The sequence below is a fragment of the Pteropus alecto genome, unplaced genomic scaffold, assembly GCF_000325575.1.
Source record: "Pteropus alecto unplaced genomic scaffold, ASM32557v1 scaffold413, whole genome shotgun sequence".
In the NCBI taxonomy this organism is placed as follows: domain Eukaryota; kingdom Metazoa; phylum Chordata; class Mammalia; order Chiroptera; family Pteropodidae; genus Pteropus; species Pteropus alecto.
In genome coordinates, this window is record NW_006434120.1 from 3,502 (window position 1) to 12,196 (window position 8,695).

Here is an 8,695-nt window from a genome sequence, read left to right on the forward strand (position 1 = left end):
CAAAGTTTCCCTTCATTAAAAATTTCCACACCTTAGAAAGTCTTTTTTTCCTCCACTTTCAACCACACTGATGATGTCTAAATATATGTAAAACTAAGTTATTTGCTCTGTGTGCCTAGGTAGCCAGTAAATTTAAGAAACATATTATATGTCCGAACATTGGAGTCAAAATAAACTTTTAAAAATAGATAGTATGTTTTGGGCAAATTTTGATGGTAAATTGTGATAATATGTCTAAAGAGCAGTTTTTTTTTAATGTAGATGAAAATTCTTGGGTTTTTTTGGATTGCAGAGTTGTAATTAACTTCTGAGAACTAGATATTATGGCCTTATGTGAACAGTGGGACATCATATTTTAAACTAGCAGAGTACTGAAACCTGAAGAGTAGAGGATTTTCACGTTATGTTGCTTTTTACTTTTACCAAATCCACTGCTTTTTTTTTATTGCCTCTGCCCCTGTGATTGAGCCCAAATCTCATAATTCTTTCTTATGAGGAGTGAAAGTATATACCTTTAGATTGAATTTTTATTGTGATAACTTTTTTCATATTTTTTTTGTTTAAAAACGTTATTGTTTGAGAGAGTTGTGTAAAGAAGCGTCAGATGTCTTGCTTATCTTAGAAATTGCATGAATACTTTGATATAACCATTAAGAAGAGCAACAACTATTTTTCAAATAACTTGTTTCTCCTAGGTATACCTTAGATGAATTCCAGAAGTATGGTTGCCTGTGTACTTACTGATGCTCTTAAAAAAGAGGACCTGGGAGGTAACCTGGACTGTTGAAATGCATTCCCATGAAACTCTGAAGTATAGTAATCAGACAATATTGGTATATTTGATGTTTTTCTGAATGAAATCTTTATGAACATTTAGAGTTTTTAAAAAAATTGTTATTAGATTTGTAGAAGGTATATTGGCTTGGCTCCATCAAGATACTGCTTCTGAAAAAGAACACCTTGAAGCTCTCTTAAAGCATGTTAACTACACAACGTGGATCCTCCAATTGTTATTACTAATGCCTAAATATAGAAAATAACATAAGACTTCTCTGTTTCTAGTCTTATTATTGTCCTCTTCATGGAGAAAAGTTCTCTATACCTACAAGGTACAATAAGCATCTTAATCTTCTTCTAGTTTTCTCCTTTTTCTACTGATAAACTTTCTTCTCCATCACTTTCATCCTGTCACACATTTGTTCACACTTTTATAGTGGACCTTATCACCTTCCATGTCAAGCCTGGACTCATCCGCTTCACTTTTAAGGCATTTCTGGAGTGCCTTTGTATGTATTATCCCAGATCTTCCATGTCACAGAACTTTAAAGGTGAAAGGTGGTGTCATCTTCATTTTATCGGTGAATAAATAGGCTGAGTGACTTACTTAAGACCATTAAGCTACTAATTCGTTCATTCCTTCTACCCAACTCGTTTTGTCATTCTCATGTGACTGTTTTAAAGTTTTTAAAATAATTATCTACATATTAAATGTACTTAAAATTTTGGTCTCAATTCCAAGGAAGAAAAATGGCTAAATTTTTTAGTCACTGATATCTTTTGTTCATAGAATTTCAAATCTTTGTTGTAGATGAGTGTTGTAGAGGGGTTAATGGATAATTAAGATGTTCTATTTTGGGTAGAAAGTGAAGAGAAACATTCTGACTGGTCTCACCTCTGTTTTGCATAGCTTGGTGCCATTTCATTCTGCTGGAGAGGCCAGTGTACAAATTGGTGGCAAGACTTAAGTTCCTCATTTTTAATTCTTTGGTACCTATGTTAGATTGGCACAAACTCTGCACTTTTTAAAGTTGTTTTCTGTTATCTTAATTACCCAGTTTAAGAGATGTATTTTTTAAAAGACGTTTCAGTAAAGTTTCAGTAAAGTTTATGTGAGAGGCAGTGTTAAAGGTGGGAAGAAAATAGATTGGAGTTAGATGGAATAGGTTATTCTATGGGAATGGTTTAATTCTTCTAAGCCTCGGTTTCACCATCTGTAAAAATTAAAGTGGTTTTAAGCAGTAAATGCCAAGTACCCAATCCAGAGCGTGATTAATAGTTGGTATTTAGTAAATGTCAGTTTTCCCATTAGATTGCAAAATGTGGTTTACATTTTTATATCTTCAGCTTATGTTTTCAGCCTCACTGCCCAGAATAAGATGTTTGTAGAACAAATGCTAATACATCTTCACATCACTTTCTTCAATTAATATATTTTGCTGCCTTTAATATACTGAGTAAATACACGGACTCATATATTTACTTTTTCATTTTATTAATCAAAAGCCAAATAAATTAACAGACCTCTAGAGTCAGATGTTAACATAATTAGTAATGTCCTAAAAATATGGAACTTAATAAAATATTATCAAGGTTATTTAAAATTTTTGTTATGTCATTAATCATATGTATTATTTTTTTTTAATGTATGTAAAGCAAAGTGTAATATGGAAAACAAATTTTCAGTTATAATTAATTGTAGGTGTTAAAAAATATTCAGAAAGTTGTTGGGCATATCACTGAGGGTGTGTGCAGCCCTCTCAAGGTAAAATATTTTGTTTTTATATATGTTACATGGTATCTGGTTAAATTATCGCCTTATTGTTATGAGTTTAAAGATACTGATAACAGTCTATGGCCATGCCACCCTGAACAAGCCCAATCCCATCTGATCTCGGAAGCTAAGCAGGGTCGGGCTTGGTTAGAACTTGGATGGGAGACCACCTAGGAAGACCAGGTGCCATAGGCGTAAAAAAATTAAAAAAAAATAAGGGATTGTAAGCTGACAAGGTCTGTGTAATCTGTGAGGTCAACCAAGGATTACCTCGCCTAAAAAAAAAAAAGAAAAAAAGAAAGATACTGATAACAACTTGAATTAAAGCTGTAATTCTGTCAAATTAACACATTGATACAGGATAATAAGAAACATTTTTAAATAACCATTTTTAATTTTATCTCTAAGAAAAAAATTTGAAATATTTTGCATATATTGACATATTTTTCACCAATTATGTTTCTTATAGTAATTTGTTAATCAGTTGAGAAAATGTCTATTAAGTTGAAATAACGAATTTTATTAAAAACATATTCCATTTACTTTATTGTTTCAAGTATAGTAATTTTTTATTATAGCAATATATAATGATAAATCCAAGGATAAAATAATAATATGTATGTGTTATTATCAATACTATTTACAGTACATGGAACAGAATTTGAAGTCAAACTTGCATTAGAATTCCCGCGTTGCCACTTAATTGTGTTCACTTGCTCAAATTGCCTAATTCTTCTGCACTTTAATTTGCTTATGCTGAATCTGTATATTAACATACCTGCCATCAGGGGTTGTAGGGATTAACTGAGAAAATTGTGTAGATGAAATACCTAGTTCCTGGCATCTACTAGGCCTGCAACAGATGTTATTTTTCTTTATTAGTATTTCCAGAATACTTTAACAATTGTTAGTTTACTCTTCCCTGTTGACTGACTTCAATTTACTCTACGGAAATTGAAATCTGGAAGTTTTATGATTTATTCTTACCAAGAACTAAATTATAAAGTTAATATATGTTTTTGTTGTTTCTAAGATTTTCTTTAGTATTTTGTCTCAGGAAAGGAAACCTCAGGTGATACAATCTGTTGACAATTTTAAATATTACTATTGTAAATATTATTATTAATACTCACAAATTTAATTATTACTATAATTTAATCATCTTAAGGCTCATTTGCATATTCAGTAAATAAATAGCAAACTATTTTGAAATTATTTTATTTATTTCTCTCAAATGAAAAATTTAATTTCCATAGTTTGGTTTTTAGACATTTATACTTATATAAATGTTGCTTGTTTTATATACTAGCGGTTACTGAAAAGATAAAAGAAGAAAAGGGAGAATAAGAATAAGTTTCTTTTTTTATATTTTCCATACGTTTTTATAACTACATATAGTTAAATGAAATTCCTACTCATTTTGAGGAATACATTATATTGTATCTGCCTTACCTTCCCCTCCCCCCTTTGTTTATGGTATTATGTTCCTTATTATAGCTTTTTTTTAAAAAAAGTAAATTGTATAAACTGCGGTTCTAGAATGCTAGAGTTGGAATGGACCTTAAAGTTTCCTGTCCTGGTCCAAGTAAGAAACGTTATTAAATTTAAAAATGTTTAAAATAACACCCGTTGCTTACATAAAGAAATTATATACTGAAGTCTGCCTTTGTTTTAAAATGTACTTAGAAACTCTCATTTCACTTTTCTTAAATGTATATACCCAGAAAGGTGTTTATAACAATTGTGGACCATTATTGAGATTCTCTGGGAAATTTTAATGTGAGATATCAAAAGATGAAGAAGAAAACTAATAAGCAAGCAAAGATCTTTTTATTGTAAAATGAACAAAAAAATCCTTTTAGTTTCCGAAGTGACAGAAATCTTAAATATTTCCATATGATAGCAATATTCATTGCATACTCCAGAGAATATTTAAGAGATGTTTACATCAAATTAGCTGGGTGGTGATGTCTTACATGATCCAAAAACTCTTCTCTTCCTCTATGTACTCATAGAAAATGCTAATTTATTTTAATAATTTTCTTTCTATATTACCTCGTTTGGCTATGTAATATTCTTAGTAATCTAGTTGTTAGCTGAGAAAAAAACTTGAATATTTTCTTTTGAAATTATAATTTAGAATATTTTTCCTAGTGATCTGTTTTTACATTCCATTAATATATTTTCCCCCCTTAATTGATAAGCAGCTAAGCTTTTCATAATGGCATAAACCTATTACTTTACAGATATCTTTACTCCAAAGTTGTAGTTAGAAACATCAGAATTAATAGACTCAATCTTTGTTTTACAAGTCCATAGATGAAATGATCTTTCTTTTATGTGAATGTTCTAGATTGATAAGATATTGCCAGCCAATATTTAAATTTTATCTGTTTTAATAAAAAATTTAGTGTATTACATGCCGCCAACCTTCTTAAATTATGATGGGTTCTACAAAAATAGGTGTATATACAAAGATAGATGGCATGGAAAAAACTGAATGCTGTATTGCATGATACAGTCATAGTGCCCTCAGTTGCTGATGTGTAATTTGGAACAAATGTCTACCCCAAGCAGCTGTGTATGATGTAAGGCAAAGGAACTTTGTCATTATCCCTTTCAGTCCTCTCTCTCCCCTTGTCCTCATCCCCATAAACACAATTTCTTCCGCTTTCTCCTGCTCTCTTACTCTTTGCTTTCTCTCTAGCTCTCTCTCTGGCATTGGCATGAAGAGCTGCTGTTCTTCTTTTTTTAAAGTTTATTTTATTAGTTTCAAGTATATAGTACATTGGTTAGACATTTACATAGTTTATAAAATTATCCCCCTAATTGCTCTTTCTCTCTTCTGGCTGTCTACCTAGCCATCACATTAATGCTAACTGCATTCCCCATGCCATGCTCCCTATCCCTGTGACCATCTATCAACTATTAATTTGTTCTGTCTTTTATCTCCTACAGAGATTGTTGTCAGATTGCCTGCAGCCCATTTTGCTACTTTTAATTTCTGCTTTTATCATCTATGCCACTTCTAATATAGTTACAACTTATTGGGTACTTATTATGTGCAAGGGACTGTTCCAAGCACTTTATAGCTGAACCATTATTCCTATCGCTACTTTTAAGCTCTGCTAATGATTTTTTTCTCCACTGCCATCACCATTATAATTCCCAGTTAGTAGCTGCTGCCAGCCCTTCTTGAGTCTCTTTTACCCTTTCTACTTTCTTATTTTTATTTTTTCTATCTCTTGTTTTTTCCATGACTATTGGCTTTTGCTGGAAATGGTCAACCTCTTATATAACCTTCATAAGAGACCATGGCAAACTAACAAATCTTGGTGTCTATACTTAAATCTCCTGATTTTTCAACCTTTCTCTGTTGTTTCCATTGAAACTGAAAAAAGGCCATTTTTCCTCAAAACCTTTGTGTGTGTGAGAGAAGAAATGAATGTGATTTTTCTTTCCCTTTTCTCTTTTTCCTTTCTTCTCCTCCCTTCCCTCTTTCCTACTTTCTTTCTCAAGAGAGTTGAAGAGTATTTTTTTCAATGCTTGAAAATTATAGAAGACAGATTACCAGATAGCTAAGATGATGTTATAAATCTTTAGAGAAGAGCTGTCTGCTTACAACTAATATCCTTTACATTTTGCCCTAATAATTACATTAACATTAAGGAAAGATCATTTAGAAATAGAATAAATAATTTAAGTCTCTGTTGAAGTCTTAGAAAGAAATTATAACATAAAAATTATGGTTTTTAAATTCAAATGCTATTTATGATTCATAATATTATGATAGTTAGCTGGACTAATACCTTATGCCAACAGATATATCAGTTTTATAAACATATTAATATAAAGGTCAATAAATTTCTATAACCTGAGAGATTTTTGTATGCTCATATACATGCATTTATATCTAAGAGGTTTTTGTATGCTTGTATGCATCCATTTAGAAAGCTTATTTTAGCAAATTACATTTGTTGGCATTATGACATATTCCAAAATCTAAGTACAGAGAAACTTCAAATTTCAAAAGCGTTTATTAAATATTTATATTGTGCATGTACTGTTCTGCCAGATGCTGCAGAGGTGTAAAAGAAGCATAAACCACAATATCTGTGTTTAGAATCCTGTTAGGAAATAAGACACAATATAAGCAGAAGCTTAAGAACAGGTATAATGTAGTACGTAAATCAGTACATGTCAGTGTGGTTTAGATTAATTAATTAGAAAATATAAAATAAGAAAATAGTCATTGAGGGGTAGATTTAATTAGAAAAGGTTCCTAGCAGTTAATCTTGAGACCGATCAAGTTGGTCTTGAGCTAGATCTGATAATGCCTTGGTAGTCTTATAATTAAATATGTTGGTGCTAATTTAAGATTTGTTTGCTTTCTTATACTCTAATTAATGTTTTAAAAATCTGGGTATAATAGTTTAAAGATAAAACTTCTTTTATTGTTTTCCGAATATTTGGTGAGAGAGCAATACATTTTCACTGAGAATCTTTTTTTAGGTAGGTAATAATTGCTTTGTGATTTAATGCTGAAGTAAATTCCACTATATACTGGTGAAACAAACTCAAAACGATCTCATCATTGTATTGATTATTTCTGTTAACAATTGCCTTGAGCCAAATTCTGTAGGTAACAAATCATTTTTTGTGGAGTATATGTGTTAAAATGTTTCTGTTTTTTTTTTTTTACTATTCCCTATGATTTAATATTTAGAAATTATTTAGAAGAAATTTTGTGACTTCTGCAATAATAAAATTTTATCATTTTAATGAATAATATTTATAACATAATGAAGAAATGTTATGCTTTTAAGAAATGTTTAATACTTTTCTCACATGTTTTAATGTTCAAATTGAACAAATAATAGTTGCTGAACCTGGGATAGTTTTAATATGTAAAATTTCTAACCTCCTTAAATTTTATTGTAATACAGTCTAGTAAGTGGAATGGATAAATGTGCTTGTTAAATTTATATGATACCTCATTTCAGTTAGAACACAGTGTAAGATATTTTTTGTTTGTTTTCACTATTTGTATGACTAAGTATAATTGTAGAATCTCCAAGTGAATGAATGAACCACATGAATCATTATATATATTATATGTGCTATTATTTGAGATCCATCTTTTCCTTTTGTCTTTCTTCTCCAAACATAACTTTACACACAAACAAGCACACGCACAACTGATATAACAGTATAAGTCTATAATGCATTAGTAAGAGATCCATAGCACCTAAAGCAACTATATATTATACTCAGAATAGGGCATAATAAGTAAAATGTACTATTCTGGATGGAAATAACATAAATTCTTCTTTAACATTTAGTTTTCCATTAGTGACAAAATAGAACCATAGCTTCACCTTCCCTAAATAAAAGTACTTTAGCGTTTGTAAATAAGAGCTATTTTATCTGATTAGAAACTACTTGTCTCATTTAAAATATACTTTTTGACTCTAAAATTTGCATTTATTTTCACTTTGCATGTATCTGTTGATAGTATACACTTGAGTTTTATTATAACAGTCACTATAAGACAATATTATATGTGTACTTGTTACAGCAATGTCCTTTCAAGCTTTATTTTTAATAGTTTCCATATTAGTCAATTAAAAATGGTTAAAACTTACTTTTTATCTAGTATGAAAGTATCAGGAATAGAAGGCCAGTTGTTAAAATCCAAGAGAATTATTACAACTAACAGATCCAGGAGAGGGGCAGGGATCACTAGCTTGCAAAGCACCACAAAAGTATGTCAATGATGTTATCTTTCTCCTAGTGGCTGAGATTAACCACCCAGAACTTCACAGCTAAGAGAGATTTCAGATCTTATTTCTAGATTTTCAAACAAAACTAACAAGCCACAAACTGGTCAGAGATAGGCTTTGAGTCAGTCCTCTAAAATTTTAGATATAAATTTATTATTACTTGCCATGACTCAAAAGCAATAAATTAGGCTTCTTAAACTAAGAGAATGATACATACTTAGAAAATACAAGAGCTGAAAGCAGCTAACATATAACTAATGCTATATTATGTAATGACAGTGTTAAAATAATTTTTAAGTTATCTGTTTAGTAATACCCATTTAATACCTATTTAGTACTGTATCACACTTATTAAATGAAG

The 8,695-nt window shown here is 30.4% G+C and overlaps 1 pseudogene; it reads left to right on the plus strand.

The window, feature by feature from the left end:
- The first annotated feature begins 2,627 nt into the window (after nucleotides 1-2,627).
- Nucleotides 2,628-2,746, plus strand: LOC112477476 (annotated as a pseudogene).
- Nucleotides 2,747-8,695: the final 5,949 nt, after the last annotated feature.